Source organism: Gymnodraco acuticeps, unplaced genomic scaffold (assembly GCF_902827175.1).
Source record: "Gymnodraco acuticeps unplaced genomic scaffold, fGymAcu1.1, whole genome shotgun sequence".
NCBI classification, from domain to species: Eukaryota; Metazoa; Chordata; class Actinopteri; order Perciformes; family Bathydraconidae; genus Gymnodraco; species Gymnodraco acuticeps.
The window spans coordinates 154643-173252 of record NW_022990996.1 but is presented as its reverse complement, the minus strand read 5'-3'; the positions used below and the strand labels follow the sequence as shown (position 1 = coordinate 173252).

Below are 18610 nucleotides of genomic sequence, written 5' to 3'. Positions count from 1 at the left end.
CAACAACATTTCTAAGCATCAGTATTATTCCAGATTACACTTCAAGCTGTTTAACCCATAGCTGGAGGAGTTAAATGATCCTAAAATTGTACAATATACTGTGTTGGTGTCATACAAAATACTCATTTGTGTGGATGTAATTTGTGTTTTCATTTTTACTGAGTGGTGTTTCTATTATTGTGTCCACATTTCCACCAATAAGCATACTAATACTAAAATAAGCATATGACTGACAGATGATAAACACTTAAGAAACACCTTTGATGAAACAGTGTTGATGATATGGAATGTACATTCAGACTAGCACTAACACTATAATGGTTGCTCACGGCGATACTGGCCCGTCACTGCAGGTATTTCTTCTAAGATGTTTATGAAACGTATTGAACACAGCTCTGAGAATGCTAATTAGGCTGTAGCTGCAGTGGGTTTATGGGAAACAGGCTCTAACGTCCCAAAGGTCCAGAGATCCTTTGAAGTGAGATGTGAAACAACGTCTCTCTTTTTTCTTTTGTCTCTTTCTGTCTCTACCGCTCTCAGTGAGCCAGATGTAGGCGGAGAAACAAAGGGAAAAGTAAAAGAATCAGTGGGAATAAACTTGATGTATACACACACACACACACACACACACACACACACACTCACGCACACACACACACACACACACACACACACACACACACTCACACACACACACATACACACACACACACACGCAGGCACACACACCACACACACACACACACACACACACACACACACACACACACATACACACACACAGCCACACAGCCACACACAGCCGCAGTGAATCAAACTTCAGATATAACTCGTCAGATCTCGTTCAGCAAGATAGAAAAATCCAAGCACACACACACACCTCATGGATTCCTTCATCGAAAGCAAGAAAGAAGATTACTCTCATTTTTCAAAATCACACACACACACACACACACACACACACACACACACACACACACACACACACACACACACACACACACACACACACACACACACACACACACACACACACACACACACACACACACACACACACACACACCACACACACACACACACACACACACACACACACACACGGGTTGAACTCAGTCAGATGGCGTAGTCAGTCAGGGAGCTCATGAAAGAAAATAGACATCCAGAACATAATAAGAGAAAATCTGCAGTATGGACGATGTTTTTATAATTCGGTTTCTCATTCATGATGGCAGTCATGTTGATCAGAATATACTTTTTTCTGTAACTTTGCTGTGTCAATATGCAAACTCTGGAAACAAAGTTGCAATTTTGTGCACATTCACACATTTATATAGCATTGTGGTTATGAGAAAATGTATTCTCTACCTTTGCTAATTAGAAAACACCTTCATAAAATGGATTGCATTTTGTAGGTAGGTGGAGATGTAAGAAAAGGCTTCTCATATACGAGCCGTAAACCTGACGTGTGTTCAGCATTCGTGGAAACACACACACACACACACACACACACACACACACACACACACAAACTGAGTGTTATCACCGTGGCGTTGTGAGACGTAGATGTGAGCCTTGGGGTGAAACGGAGTGATTAAAGTTCACATTCGACGCTGGAGACAATTTGCTCCGTAGCCCCGGGAACCGTGACTTTTTTAAATGGCTGTTGCCGTAGAGACCTCTCCATCCCTGCATGTGTGATGACACAAAGGTGACCCTGAGTGCGTCAAATACGATAATCTCCACATAACCACCATTTTTGTAATAGTTGATGATAAAAAGGAGCTGTATTAGATTAACATGCTTATTGTAGTGGTAAGAGTGCACTGCCTTGCGGCCTGTAGCACCATCCTTGATGGAGCATATGTGTGGGCTGGACCTGTATTTTACAGGAAAGGAGTGAGCAGAGGGTCGTGTTGTCGATTCTTGTTCAGTTTTCTGTGACAATCTTCCTCACCCTCTCAGACTTTGAGTTGCGCGCGCTGCTAAAGGCTATGCTAAAGAGACGCGCTACCATGGAAACCAAACAATGGTGTAGCTGTATATTAAAGTCCGAGTGGAAACAGTCCTGAGTAAATTTGATTTTGTCAGAAATCGGGAGAAATGCGGGAGAAATATGACCCCGGGAGGAAACCGGGAGAGGGCAATGCGCGAAAATCGGGAGGGTTGGTAAGTATGGTAGTGTGGGGGAAACTTCTGTGTAGCAATGCAGGAGGAGTCACCGACTGAAAGGAGACATGGGGAGAGCTGGAGCTTTGATGTCAAACACTGATGGGTTTATTACGAGTTTCGGCCGGAGAATTCACAAAACAAGTCAAAGAGTCAGAGGTTCTGACTTCACGGTAGAGTTGCCACGTCAATTCTGAAGAACTCTACCCCAGACCCATGTATTTAGTTCAGAGAGAATACTCAACATTGTGCATAACAAGATATAACCATAACACCTCTATCAGCTGACGCCAACAGGCAGGAACAGGGAGACAACACACTGAGAGCACAGCAGCCAAGGCTACAGGCAGTGAGGGCAGTATGAACTGATAAACTGGGTCAAAGTTATGGGCCCAACAGGTAGTGAAATGCCAATGATCTTTACTTTTTGCCGATTATTAATGCACTGTTCTTTTTAGATATGTCCTTATATAATATACTGAATAAAACATTAATAAAATCAATAATTCCTTCACCCCGCAAAGCCGCATTATTGACCCATTCACAGCCCACCAAAGACTTCTGTACTTTTATATTCTTTCATCTTGAAAGCAGTGAGGGAATGGATTTTTCAAAAACATCAACAAAGTAGCAGCATCCAGCAGGGATGATCTGTTTTTAAATGCTCATAATACAACAGTGGGAGCTGGATATGCGGTCACACGTGACTAACTCTTGCAGTTTGTTGTTTTTTAGTCTTTCGAGAGGTGATCACTCATGGTTTTAAAACGTCCATAGTTTTTGCAGTAGCGCAAAGGAAGTCCCGGTGTTTGCTGTTTGGACATTGATTTGCCTGTGAGGTGACTGAAAACAATGAATTTAGTTTGAGTTCAGAAATGCTTGATAGCAGGTTTACTTTGCGGTAATACGACATGTATGAGGAGTCAGGGAACATTCATGGCGCTTTTCCACTGCAGGGCCTCGCTCGGCTCACTTTATGCTGCGTTTCCATTACAGTTTAGGAACTGGGAAAGTATCTATAGTAACGCAGTGTAGGTGGAGCCGTGACGTCATCTTCAATGCGAAACACATAACCAACATCAGCCGTTAGCTGTTAGCCCTCAGAGCTCACAGCTCACAGCTCCTCATATCTGTTCAGAAACTAGACAAAAGTAAAACAAGTACAAACCACAGACTGTCTGTGTCATGGCGAATACAGTTGCTGGTTTATTTATGTATGTAGGCCGTTGTTGTGAGTGTGGACGGTCGGAGCATACAGTATACAACGTTAGCTTAGCCGATCTCCATTCAGAAAACACGCATTTTAAAAAGGTGTTTCGCCTGCCGTCTGTCTGCAGACTTGTCAAAGCATTAATTCATGGTTTTTACTAACCGGTATCAGCATGTTGTTACTTCGGAGTTCGGCATAATTTTGAAACCTGTATTACAATTAAATCACGGTCAAATATGTTCATTTTGTTGTAGTTGTGATTCTCTCACTAGTTTAGCATACTCAGCCCGGTTGTTGACCCGGAAAGAACCTCGATTTTGGAGAGCCAGAAAACTGTGAAAAAGTACCCGCTAGCTGGAACTACGCCTAGTGGAAACGCAACCACAAACGGGCCGGGCACGGCAGGCTTAAACCGCGCTGTAGTGGAAATGCGCCATCAGTTAAGGAAGAAATACTGCACACCTGTTTTTCTAGAACATATGAACTGTTAGCCACATGGATATATACCCCAGTCTACTTTAGCATTTATCATCTTGTTTGAAAGTCAATATCAGATATTCATGCAGCTCCGACTACTACATTCATGTACTAGTCTCTTTTGGAAAATGCCCAAAGTTTGTTAGGTAGCTTAGAATAATGCCGTCTAATAAAAGGTTTCAACAATGAATCACACCTTCATGAAGTTTATGTCAGTTTTTGTTCAAACTTTTTCAGGGAATGATTTTGTCCCAAAAGCACAATGCACTTTCACATCAACTACGGTAAATCAATGTTATTTAAACTCAACTGACCCTCCTACTGTATAAATAGGATCAACTAAAAAATATCTATTTTAAATGTCATGCTTCTTGCTTTGATAAGGTTTCATCACATGTTATCTCTCAACCTGTGCTAAAGTATTAGCACTTAGCTTCTAATCATGACTTTAAAACCAAATGTAAAAGTTCACCCAATGGCCAATCTCCCAAAAGTGAGGTCTATTTAAAGCATAGACAGAAAATGTTCTAACATTGCCAGCGTCTGCACACATATTATGGGCTTACGTTTGCTGTGTATTATGAAGAAAGTAAAACTGACTTGTTCCTCTTTCTCTTCCAAATCTCCCCCTGTAATATATGCTTATCTGGAAGCAGAGGAAACCGTCTCCTCTAAGCTCTCATTGCCGCTATTTCTTGCATCTCTTTTTAACTCCATTATTCTCGGCTTAAATCAATATTTTTATACTTTACATCTGAAAAATAGATGGCTTTAATTACTTCAAATACAATCTCTTCAATACCCTTCTTCAGTTAGTCTAAAACTGATTCTGAACTTTGAAAATGAATATGTTTCTTATGTTAGTTAAAGTATCATGAGGACACGACAAATAATTGTCCACACGGTAACCCTTAATTTTAGAAACGGGGAAAACATATCCTTAACTTAACGAGGCCCTTATACTTATTTTATAGTTAATCATTTGTATTTAGTGTCTCTACTCTGACATGTCTCCATGCTTTAATGTTCAAAAAGTCTGCTCTGATTGGTTAGCTGGCCGGCTCTGTTGTGATTGGTCAACAGCTTAGAGATGTCCCGCCCCTTAGACTATCCCGTACAATGTGTAGCAATGTCACCATGTTCTGTAACTAAAAAAGGAGTCTTATTGAGGCGTTTCAGGCCATCACAAATGTAGGTTTACCATCGAGACACATGTAATCTTTAATTTATTCTGCAACCTACCATGTTTGTGAGCTGTCCACCCACCATTTTGTTTTCTTTGTACAGACAGTATAGTCGAGAGGGAAATGTTTGAGGGGGAGAAATGGAGGAAAATATAATCTGAAGGATTTAATTTGAGCTAAATGGGGCCCCCGCTCTCATCACTGATGTTGTGGTTAATAAAAAGACAGGTAAGTTATTAGCTCCATTTAGACACATTACAAGAGACATGATAAAGTACTCGGGAGTCATACAGTCTGATCATACGAGAAACAGATTCAAGGCAATCAATTTAAAGAAGCCTTAAATATATTTCTTCTATTCAGATATGCATAAGGGTAACGGAAGGGATTGCAAGTCATAAAAGTCATTAACCATGAGTCTGACTCAGATGATACTCTCCATCAAGAGACCTTTTTAAATGTAATTTATACAGTATATACTGTTTCTGCCCAATTACAGAACCTGATCCTTTGAGGTGATGATTTGTTTTTACCTATCATTGAGATTATAAATGTGAGATGATTTGCTTAATGTAAAGGGGTTGGATAACGTTAAACAACAACATCAAGATTGTGACTTGAGAGAAAAGAAGGTATAAATCAAAATGTAAATTTATGCTTTAACCCTTACGTTGTGTTCGGGTCTCCCGTGACCCGTTTCAAGTTCAAATGATATAATAACTACGCTCTAGTTTTTTGTATCGGAACAAGGCTTCATGATATCCTCCACAGCAGCATAAACACTACAAAACTGATTTTGAAAATGTTTGCCAAGTCTAAAGGTCTCTAAAAAAAAAAATGGTATGATTTGGTGTTGGGGTCTGGGGAGACCCAGCAGAATTGTTTTGGGTGACTCGAAGTCAAATTTGGCCCAATCAAGATTCATCTTTGACTTTAGACACCCCTCCCCACCCCCTTCATCAACTGTAACAATACTTTTTCGCAACATGCACCTGGTCTCCCCTCCCCCCACGGGAACTCCACCTTTCTCAAAGAATATGTACACTAACACTTGAACCTGAACACATGCACGTGTGCAATATGTGGTGTAATGTGTTTTTGGGCCATAACATTAAATTACAACAGGATTGTACGGTTATGAATGCATATTAAGTTAGTTATGATGTAGTTAAAACAATATTGGATGATAGTAATTTTGTTGGTGTGTTTTGGAATGAGATAAATCATGGGTCAAAATTGACAACACCATGAACGGTAACAGCTTTCGAACACAACACAAGGGTTAAGAGAAGGCCAGATGGACTATTTAATTAGTCATTCCTCCGTTTTCTCTTTTATTATAAACTACTTTTTTGTCAATTCTTTAGATCTGAATATAACATTGTCAACGTTTTCAGAGTTTTGTGGTTTTGTCCTCGTTTCTCGACACAATAATAAAAACTTAATTCATTCAAACCATACACTGTATATATACATTCAAACTGATATATGCAATCTTCTGCCATATTTACTTAAACATGAAACTGTATCAACCATGTGATGAGCAGAAGGCCTGTCACTATAATATTGTTCAAGAAATAAGGGAGAGAAATTCTATTTTTGTTATTTTAAGACCATTATCTTCAACCCAGTCTCATGGCATTTCGTGTTGTAGTCACGAAATAAATGTAATTATTGATTCGTGTTCACCAACACAATTTTCCAATTTTTTTCGTGTCACACAGAACGATTTCAAAGCAATGTATTTCTATTAGTAGTGTGTTTCGTGCCTGCACCACGTCTTTTTGTCCGGTCAGGTCTTCGTAGACTGGAAGCTGTGTGGTTCATAAAAACATCTTCAAGCCACGATTATTGTTTTTACTTTCAATTCTATAATCTCGTACTTTTTTTGCCGTCTGTGAGGAAAATAAATGGGGCACAGAGCCTCAGAATACTGAAATCTGTATTTTTAAAAATATTTTTTTCCTTCTAATTTGTTATTATTTGGTGCAGGCACGAAACATACTAACCAGCTCTGACTGGGGGATCCCAAGGCGCTCCCAGGCCAGCGAAGAGATATAATCCCTCCACCTGGTCCTAGGTCTACCCCTTGGTCTCTTCCCAGCTGGACGTGCCTGGAACACCTAGGCGCCCAGGTGGCATCCTTACTAGGTGCCCGAACCACCTCAACTGGCTCCTTTCGACGCGAAGGAGGAGCGGTTCAACTCCGAGTCCCTCCTGGATGACTGAACTTCTCACCTTATCCCTAAGGGAGACGCCAGCCACCCTGCGGAGAACACCCATCCCAGCCGCTTGTATCCGCGTTCTCGTTCTTTCGGTCATGAGTATTGAGGTCATATATTGTATAATAGGACAATGTGACAGGCCTAATGAGGAGAGAAAAGCAACGAAAGAAACAACTTTTAAAGGACAAAGTGTCTTTTAAAAGTCCACTGAGGATTGTGGAAGAAGAAATAATGTATGCCCTTCTAATAAAAACATTGTTAGTGGAGGGTCATAAAACTGTCATTGTGTCCGAGCTGTGGAGAGGAACATGTTTAGTTTGGACGCCCCTTCTCATTATTTAATGAAATAAGGATTGACACTCGATAGATAGAGTCAGTTTGGGAAAATAGCTGCAGCCACATTCACTGCACAAACACACACCTCACAGCAAACCTGGTTTCCTCCACTAACCTGCGATGTTTGTCACGTTGAATAACACAAAAGAAAAGATAGAACTTTAATGTTTCTCATGTTTTATGGAGCCATTGTTCCTTCATAGTCCCATCGCCAATCCCCTTCTGCTTCTCAGACATTTCATCCAGTGTCAATTTTGTGTCTGTTTCCGATATCGGAGGGCTAGAAAGAGACATCTTCATCACTGTTAAGCTCGGCTAGATTGCCTTGAAGGGATCGATTGAGCACAGCAGGAGTTATGAGGAGGGGAAGCTCCAGAGCGTTTTCCCAGGGTACCGTGTCTGCTCTTTATTTCCGTTGCTCTCTGACTGATTTCCAGCTCTTTCTTTTCATAACTCCTTGGTGTTTTCCTCTAATATGCACAATAATTAGTCATATTTAAAAAATCGATATTACACTCCTTTCTGTTGCACTTTCAAGATTGCATGAGGTTGCTGTTTTTAAGTCCCATATGGCTTTGTAAACAAAATACTCCAGTCAAGCAAACTCAATTTGTGTATAATGACTGCTATGAATTAGGAAAATACCACTTTATTTAATGTTTTGTATATTCATTGACACAACATCGGATGCACAAAATGTAATCGCAAGAAAACATCTATCTCTGCTGTTACGGCACTAAAGGTAACCACCATTTTAATTCTGCTGTGTAACAGAATGCGACCCACAGTGTGACACAGCAGTTCTGTTCTCTCACCTTGTCGCAGCGGGGGAGGGTGTGTGTGTGTGTTTTGTTTTGTTTTTTTCTGTGTGTATGGTGCTGTTGGTAAACGTGGGGAGGGGTCATCATCACTCTCTATGTGTTCATTCAAGCCGAGGACACAAAGTCTCACGTTTGGGACACTTTAACCTTTCGAAACGGACCTGCTGACAACACACACATATTCCTCATACAAGTACAGCGATGCTTATGTGAGTACTGTATGCTCCCCTTCACACACACACTCTGCAAATTCACACAACGTCAGCTGTCGTTAGAACGGCCTCTGAGGAGCTGTCGGATTTCATTTCGCTGCCCTGAGCTCAACCAACATAGAAAGGCCATTTGCGCTTAGTCGACCTGTTTCTTCTGCCTCTGTGCACATCGTCTGGTGCTTTCTAGTAAAACGCTCCCCAGTGCCTGCAGGCAGTGAGTGGGGTGAAGAGTTTACATCTCCTAATATTCATCCCACTGGCTTACATTGGTTAGCAGCACATAAACATTTAATGTCAGTTCCTAGTATTCATGTGTGTCGTCTTCGGTGCTTTCATTCAGAATCTCACACTAATGCTTCTCTCACATGATACCCAACTTCTCTCAGAGTCTTGCTGTGGAAAAGCTACTTATGTTTTTTGATGGTTATCTCACTTGCTAGCTAACCACGCTACATACAGCTGTCGTCTGATTGGTTGCGCGTCATTGGGAGGCGTGTGGCGCAGTGGATAGAGCCTTGGTTTTTGTTTCAGGGGTTCACAGGTTCAAACCCCACTGCAGTCAGCATGTGGTTGTGTCCCTGGGCAAGATACTTCACCCCAAATTGCTCCTGTGGGGATTGTCCACAGTATGTAAGTCGCTTTGGATAAAAGCGTCTAACAAGTAACATGTAATGTAATCAGCGGTAACGAGGTCAAAGTTGAAATGATTTGAACAATTCACAGTGAAGCTTGTGTTTGAAACTGCAACAGTTAAGCTTCATTTTCCATTCGGCAAGTAAGCTAAGTTTGCCCATGTTGTCATGTTTAAAGCAATACAGTGGTAGTAATACAACTGATAGTCTTCTCCTCTGATGGCCTTGCCAAGATGACATTTAAAAAACATGATTTTCCTGCTATATATATATTTTTTTTTAATGGGAACTGACAGTATGAAACCAGCAGCTCCTCAGAATTTGCATCTTTAAAATAAATAAATAAATCCACACAGCGCTGAAGAAAGAGAGTTCACATAATACTGAATGCTAATATAATGCTAATGAAAGAGCCCCGCCCCCAACTGAATGGCTCATTATGATTAATACTAATTTGTATTAATAGGCAAATTAAAATCCTTCTCCTTCACATTACTGTAGCCCCTGAAACTCATCTTGCTGTGACATTATCCTATCTGATTAAAGCCCCTATATTTAAGTCACAAATAAACCCGAGGGAGTCTACAGATAATCTGCCAGTGCTTAAAGTGCAGCGTCATCATCATGGACTGCTCCCCTGTAATCTGTCTGAGATGGTCCACCGGCTATGTGTTATGGTGTAATATTTCAGTGTTATCTTGAAGCTTCATCTTCTTCATAAAAAAAATGATGAGTACATTTAGTGTCTCTACTGTGACATGTCTCCATGCTTTAATGTTCAAAAATCTCTCTTTCTCATACTGCCTGTGCTGCAGCACCTCTTTTCACCCTCTGTCTGAAACCAGAGCCCAGTCTGCTCTGATTGGTTAGCTGGCCGGCTCTGTTGTGATTGGTCAACCGCTTAGATGTCCCGCCCCATGTGTTAGAGCGCTTAACAATAGAGAACCGCAGTGACGCGTCCTAAAACCCGGAAGTAAGTTAGCATTTTTACCACTGCCGGTTCCTTCGATAAAAAGCAATGGGATTTCTCCATAGGGTTTTGGAAAATAGCTCCAAATAAGGTCTGTGTTTGACACACATTGAAGAGACAGATCACGTTTTGTTCTACAACATTAAATACATCAGCAGTGACCCCGCTGTTGATTTCTGAAGAGTTTACGTGTCTGAAAAACGATGGTTGTTACCAAGTGGCTGAATAGGACTACAGAAGTTGTCCAGGCCGTTTTACGTCATTACACCGAACACGTAAAACACTCCCGCTAAGTTAGTTTGCCCTGTTCTGCTTGAAAGCAAGTTCCTGCCTCCTGCAAACTGTTGAAACAAACGCTTCAACTTGTACCATTTACAATCTGTATGTTTGAATATGGATCTTAAGTTGGCGTGACGTTGAAGCAGCGACCCTGCTGTAGTTCCTTTATAGCATAACGTTAGCATTTTGCTTCTGGCGACTAGATTTATGATTTGAAAATGATAAAAGTAAGGTAGACATGTGGAGATTATCCGGCTGAACAAAACGTGATCCATCTCTTAAATGTGTTTCAACCACAGACCTTATTTCCAGCTATTTTCCAAAATCCTATGGAGAAATTGCATTGCGTTTTTGACGAAGGAACCGGAAGGAGTTTACTTCCGGGGTTTAGGATGCGCCACTGCGGCACTCTATAGAAAGGCGATCCGATACGTAGTGATGTCACTATGTTCGGAAGTAAACAAAGGAGTCCAATGGAGGCATTTCAGGCAGAGGGGGGGGGGGGGGGGGGGGAGTGTGTGGGAGAGAAACTCCCTCTGGGGGGAACTTTGGGATTTTAGCATTTGCTGACCATTTACATGCACACAAAACAATATAACAGACTACAGGAAAGGGTCAACCCAGATCAAAGAGTAATAGGGCCTCTTTAAGATGGAAGTGTGAAGGATGACATATATGATGACAATATTTGCTCTCCTTAAAAATTGAGAATTTTAAGAAGCCTTGAATAAGTGCTGTCTTTGATCTGTGGTGACTGCAGCGTTAAAGGTAAGTGCAGGCTAGCTTTTGATGCTTGTTGTACAGTAAAGTGTATCCCAGCTTCTTCCTCCGTGTTATTTGAATGCCTCCTACAATAATCCTCTTTGCAACAATGCTAAGTGCAGCAGTGCGCCTGATGCACAGCCTGTTGAATCATCTTGTTTTTGTGTTACTCTCAGTGTTGAGTCGTCGTGTTATTGCAGCAACGGGAAGACTAACGCATTTCAAGAGCCGTGCTGCCTCATTAATATGTAAAGGAGGTAGGCAGTGATCACATCTGAACATGGTTACACTGCAGTTTTTAAATGATTAGTACACATTTTGAATGCATATAGCTGTGCAGGTTGACTATCCATGAAGACACAGTCAGAGAGGGGGGAGAGAGGGGGAGGCATCTTTCCAAAATGGCTCATTGCGTCATACATTATTGAAGCAGCTGTTGAATTATGCAAAGCTTTGATATTGATCCCAGGGCTTGCCATCACTGCAGTCCGGGGGATGGAGAGAAAGTGTGTGAGAGTGAAGAGGGGGGGGGGGGGGGATAAGAGAGGAAAAGAAAGATTTGCAAAAAGAACAACACAGATATCGGACTTGCAAATAATCCAGTCAACGTAAGAAAGAGATGACGATAACTGTGACATAAAGAATACATCCTGCATTCATAAGCCCTTGCACCATATTGGTTAACAATGTGCAGTTTTGATGAAGTTGCATCATTAGTAAGAAGACTAAGATGTTACTTCAGAGGGAACTGAAGGAGAGTAATGTCGAGGAAAGATATCATGTTTTTCCCCTCCACACATCATAAACTTCCTCCTGAGGGCATGAGCATCAGACCTCGGCAGATCCCTCCGACTACAAGCAGACACTCAGTCTCTGTTCCTGAGACCATCTGGCCTGATTCGCTGCGTAGTGATTGATCAAACCAGGGCTTCCAGGTGGGAAGGCAGGCAGAGAAAGTGCAGCCTGAAATTGAGACATTATTAATCTTATTAATATGCGCTGTCACTAGACCTTTTACCACAGTACAGTTAGCTTACATGGGAAGCAAGTTTACTGGGACATAATGGAAATAATACATACATGCTACATAATAAAACAAGTATATAGACCATGGTCAAAGATTTCACCATCATGTATAAATAAAAACATTGACAGTTAACAAAGGAACAAGCAACACTGTTTAGTAAAGACGACAGGATGATTTATTCATTGGAGACTGTGCCTGTATTTTTTAAGGTTCAAGGCTTTTATTGGTCATACGTACATAGCTACAGTGTAGTTATGACGATGACAATCTTAGCTCACAGGCACACATTTGTTATCTCTCTTAAACCTTGGTTTGAAATATTGAATATTTTCCTTGCTGGCTATATATCTCCTTGCTACCTTTACTTCTGCTACTCAACTTTTGCCTTATATTTTCTCACAAGCAACTGTCATTGTGTCATTGGGATTTATAATACAATAAATAATGTTGTTTTCCAGGCATAACAACCAAATAATGATATACATGCCGAATGAGTGGTGTTTCAGGAAAGTGATTTATCTGTTGACCATGACTCAGCTTTTAGTACAACCCCAGAAATGCTTGTTTGTGTTGTTCATTGGAGCTACAGCACCCCTCAGGTTTCAGGTGTGAAAACAGGCTAGCATTGCTCCATCTTCCTCAATTTACATATGACTAAGATGCTTTGTTGCCAGGACCAGGAAGGATATCTATTCCTCTGGGTGAAACTGCAGCAGCATCTATTCAGAGACGTGTCAGATGCTCTATCGGCTCCTCTGATTGGCTATTTTGGTCGTAACGCAGGTAGAGTGAGTGGAGAGGTGTGGCCTCAACTCTACTCAATGGGCTCTGGTGATCTTATCAGCTGGTGTGTGTGTGTGTGTTTTCAGGGTATTATAAACTGTTAGATGGATGGCAGTGTACTCGTGGCACCAACTAGTCAACAACACGCACAGAACAAACACAGGATAATTCATGATGGCCAAAAACAACACATTAAGCACTTAATACACAACATGCAGGCATTATTTTGTAAAGTAGCCAAGAGAGCAAACACCATCACTCCCAATCCCCTCTATTGGAGCGTAAACATTGTCATTATTGACTTTTATAATTAGTTTTAAGCTATTTTTATTGCACAGTGGAGAAAGGTATAAAGATAAGAGAACGTGTGAGGGAGAGAGATTTGTCAAACACCCTGACACTAAGTCAACACGAAAACACCAACTTATAAGTGTTGTGGGCGGACATTGTGCACACAGCAAGTGTCAGCAGTGTGATTCAGGTCTCTGTTGGTGCAGTATATTTCTCTCCTTTAACTTAGTTGATGCTCTCTGCACAAAAACGAACATGTTATTGTTGAGTTATAAGTCTAGACATGCTGCTGTAACAGACTCCACACTTCTGTGAAATCCTTCCACAAGATTTTGATATCCTTCTGCAGGGATTTGCTCTCATTCAGCCGCAAGAGCATTACTGAGGTCGACCACAGATGATGGGCGATAAGGCCTGAATCACACCGGCAGTCCATTTGTTTCTTAAAGGTGTTTTATGGTTTGAGGTGCACAATTTAAAGTGTTTATTCCACACCTATGAAACACATTATGTTCCTGTCTTTGTGTATTGAGACACTGTCATTTTGTAACGAGAAATGCATTCATTAAACCGTTATAATAATACTTCATCTAATTTAGTTTGTTGACTGAAATGTCCAAATACATTTTTTCGAATGTATACTTTAATAACACATTCGTATGTAAATCCATAAGGCTAGAGTACAATCGTGGTTCACTCTGTGGCAATGTTGTAAGTTACAGAAAAATAAATTGTCCCACTAAATCAGTATGGTCATTGGGGCCTCTGGGTCTCACCCCCGGCATGCCACACTGGTTTCCTACCGGAGCACTTTCAGCCACAGACTGAGATCACCGATAACCACCACACAGCGCCACAGGAGGTCTTTCCTCCCAGTGGCAATCAAACTCTTTAACTCTTCACCCCTAAGTAAAGGGCACTGAGAACTTCCACACCAACACTATGTGCAATATACATATCAATATAATTAACATCATTGCAATACACTCGCTGCTATATATATAACTATGTGCAATATTATATTATTATTATTAGTATTATTAATAATGCTATGATAACGTGCAATTACGTAACTGCCACTACATTTTAATTTTTGCACTACTAACTACTAAATACTGCTAATAATGATTGCATTGATTGTGTGACCATCTATGTTTCATGTTGTCTGTGGATGTTTAATTGCTCTTTTTGCTGCACTTTTAGTGTACAGTTTTGCTGCTGTGTTTATTGTGTTTATTGTATTTTGTTACTCTGGCACAACAATTTCCTTCGGGATGAATAAAGTCTTATCTTATCTTATCTTATCTTGCAGGTTTTTTCTTGTCTTGTTGGGTCCTGTTTGGGTTCCCTCCTACCTGATTGTCATCAAATCTGGTTTTCATTGTCTCGGTCCCGTGATGTTAATCCTTGATGATTTTAGTACACCCAAACCGTCCCTGTATAACCCACGATCAGTAAAAAAAAAAATCCTTGGTAGGTTGCATTATGTACCCCTACTTCGCCAGTAATGTAAACATGAATGTCTAACTTTCTTTGGCTCCATTTACCTCGATATGACAGCAGCTAAATAATAAAAAAACACTTTTAAATTGTCATGATAATTATGTGTTTATTTCTTAATGAGTTAATTTATAGGATAACTGTTTACTTAACTTTAATCGTCCTATGATTCAATTTATTGTCTGTTTATACCATATTTAATTTTATATAATCTTAGTTTGCTTCCTTGGGTTATGTTCTATATCTTTCTAGAACTACTGTTTGGTCTGAGGTCTTATTTCACGTATTGCTGTGATGACTTTCATGGTGTCATTCTATTGGCTGACAACATTATGTTTTCATTAGTCTCTGTGAGATATGGTGCATCACTCGCAGACACACTTACAGCACAGATCCTCTCCCTCACTCACTCTGCTTATACAAAAGCAAGTCCACCCGCCCACCCCGCGCCGGCACTGAATGAGTTACAGCTGGTGCAGTGTGTGAGTGTGTGTGTTTGTGTGAGCTCGGTGCGCCCCTCCCTGGTTGGACCGCACGCCGCTGCTCTGCTGTCTTCAGACGGATGTTGCCGCATCCAGGCGCCCTGCGCTCCTCTCCAAATGTGCCAAATCTCCTCCTCTATCCTCCTGTCTCTGCCTGACGCACACACACGCACCGCCGACGCTCCTCTCCGGTTTCTAGACACACAACTCTCCGTCAAAGTGGCTCATCATCCACAACGGTACGTAAACTGTTTCTGAAAGACTCTCAGTGATGTTTGTTTTTCTGCGCGGAGTATAGATTTCAACGGCTTGAGTGGGATGCTGTGGAGCCACTGCTGCGTATTCTGCGCATTTGTTTTTATTCCCAGCTCTGATTAGTGTCTCAGCGCAGACATGACGTTTACCCTCGAATAACTGCGTGACAATTGGTTTTCGTCTAAGATCTAAAAATCCAATATCCAAGAACAAAACATTTACTTTTATTCGCGGTCATTTTGATTGCGTGCATCGGCAGAGACATGTCTGGGAGTATTTAGGGCACGAGACAGCATTAAACTACTTAAACAATCAATCATGTTAAATCTACATTGACATAAGAGGAGGCATGCATGAGTTCAGACGGGATTCAAGCGAGTCCTTTCTTTCTCCAAAGTAACGGGATTAATAGGCGATAAAACAGTAGGTGGTTAATTAACCTATTGTCTTTGTGATGTTACATGTGTAGGGGCTTTTGTGGAAAAGACGGCAGCCTTTAACTTATTCTGGCTTTTACATAATAACTAGAAAACCTAAAGATAAGATGATTTAGTGAATAGAGAGATTTTCCTGTAATTAAAAGGACACAGATTTGATCCTCTATAATAATCCTCTTTCTGCACAGTCACTGTTAGTCGATATGAGAAATACCTTCCATGCAGGTGATGCGGATGAACTCACTGCCCCCTACAGACATGAACAAAAAAACACAGTTGTGTTTTCATTGTGTCACTGCTATGGTTTCCAGTTGGGAACGTAATGGGATGAAGTCAGTCTCTGGGCTGTGCTTTGGGTCATAGGAGGACAAATGGCAGTGGTTTTTACTAGATGTAAAATAAAAGGGGAAAGAAACAGTGTGTGTGTGTGTGCGTGTGTGTGTGTGTGTGTGTGTGTGTGTGTGTGTGTGTGTGTGTGTGTGTGTGTGTGTGTGTGTGTGTGTGTGTGTGTGTGTGTGTGTGTGTGTGTGTGTGTGTGTGTGTGTGTTGGGGTCCGTGGTTGAGGGGTTGTGTTTTGGTCGCAAAATAAACCACCCATCATTTGTATAAAGAAAAGAAGGATAACTGTGTTTTCTGATGAGTCATTCATGCCGAGGATGTTGCCGTTGCAGTAAAACCATTCCTATCTCTGTGAAGTGTGTGTGTGTGTGGTGTGTGTGTGTGTGTGTGTGTGGTGTGTGTGTGTGTGTGTGTGTGTGTGTGTGTGTGTGTGTGTGTGTGTGTGTGTGTGTGTGTGTGTGTGTGTGTGTGTGTGTGTGTGGTTCTGTGGGTGTGTGGTTCTGTGGGTGTGTGTGGGTGGTGGGTTGAATGTGAAATGACGATTCATGCGAAGAAAAGCAGTTATTTTTCATTATTTGTCAGTATTCATCTTGTGTTATTGAGTTTTCACCATGTAACAGGCGGCTCTCTTTCCTGTATTGGTTTCTTGGGACTGGATGTTTCCAGTGACTCATCAAAGGTGTGTGTGGTGTGTGTGTGTGTGTGTGTGTGTGTGTGTGTGTGTGTGTGTGTGTGTGTGTGTGTGTGTGTGTGTGTGTGTGTGTGTGTGTGTGTGTGTTGTGTGTGTGCGCGTGTGTGTGTGTGTGTGTGTGTGTGGTGTGTGTGTGTACGTGTGTGTGTGTCACTGATCTGATTGATTGACTGTCTGCCTGCGTGCGTGCACGATTATTGTGGCTCTTTGATATAAACTGGGATTGTCTGCATGCATGGCAGAGTCTGGGTAATTACTTCACAGCATGATAATCACAACTTTTAAGATAAAAATTAAGCCGTCAATTTGGATAATCGTGTGCTACAAAAACGATTTCTTCAGATTTGCAACTTTGATTTTTGTAGGTCAAGGATCCTACTAATCAGTCATTAACTTGGTTTGAAAAATATACATAATACTTTATTAGAAATTCAATGATTATTTAACATTATTCTCAAGTTAAACTATATGCTAACCTGGCAATCTTTGTGTGTCTTCGGTTTAATGTGACTTTCTATAGTAAAATAGTGCATGTTGTTTTTTATTGAAATGACTGCCATAACATACATCTTTTTGGAGACATATTAGATACTTGGGCCCTGTGGCATGCTGGGAATCTTTCATTTACAATATTTAAATTCAGTCCTACAATTTGACCTACTGTTTTGAGCTAAGCTAACATTGCTGAGTCACTTATTGACATGAATTGCTTTCCTTTGTCATGAAACCAATATTGTATACAGATACAATGCAACCCTACAACTATGGTTCAAATTCTTAGAGAAACAAAACTCTGTGTCTCATTAACATGTCCTGTTGAAGTACCGCTGAGCAAGGCAACTCGGTAATGACATATTATTAGCAGAGCTGCCGGTGAATCAACAGTTAGTACTGTAGTTGCAGTGAAGTGCTGAGTCACTGTTTGACATTTGCTTCCTACGATTCAGTCCTCACATCCCACACTGACTCCACTCAAATGGAAAGGTTCTACATTACCTATAGAAAGTACTGCAGACCATAAAGAAAATACTAATGGTTAAATCAAAAGGAAATGTCTTCAATTCTCTTCATGCCTTCTGTCGATACCCTCGGTTTTTAGATGAGTCATTCATTCACCATTAGTACTAGTCTTTTGATCAGAAAGCAGAAAGTTGATATTTATTAATGAATCCTCCTCAGTCTAAAGTTTTTAACAGCTCTTGGTTGCGCTGCAGGCGGTGCTGATGCTGGTATAGTTTTAAACTCTCGACTTTGATTAGTGTTCCCATTAATGGAGCAGCTGAAGCATAAAGGTTAGAGAAGGGAGAAATCTCGGCGGGGAAAAAGTACAATAAAGGAATCTGTTGTTAAATAGCCCATAGCCAAGCATTCAATTCTCATTGATTGTGTAAAAAAAGGTACAATTTAACCACCTTATATTGCCTGGAACTGTTTTTCGTGAATCCATCTGACGAACCCCAAGAGTGTTACTAATATCAATTATAAATATATACGTTTTATTGATCACAGATGGGGAGGTGAAAGGTGA

The 18610-nt window shown here is 40.9% G+C and overlaps 1 protein-coding gene across 2 annotated transcripts in view; it reads left to right on the top strand.

Annotated features, from left to right (window-relative positions):
* The window catches only part of LOC117559238 (microtubule-associated protein 1B-like), an 83581-nt gene that overhangs the window by 21766 nt on the left and 43205 nt on the right, over positions 1-18610 (top strand). The window contains exon 1 of one of the 2 annotated variants that reach the window (XM_034235917.1): positions 15275-15599. The exons of the other annotated variant lie outside the window; for it this stretch is intronic. The gene's annotated coding sequence lies outside the window, so the exon portion shown is untranslated. Of the gene's footprint in view, positions 1-15274; positions 15600-18610 lie in introns of those variants that run through there. 2 annotated transcript variants of the gene reach the window in all.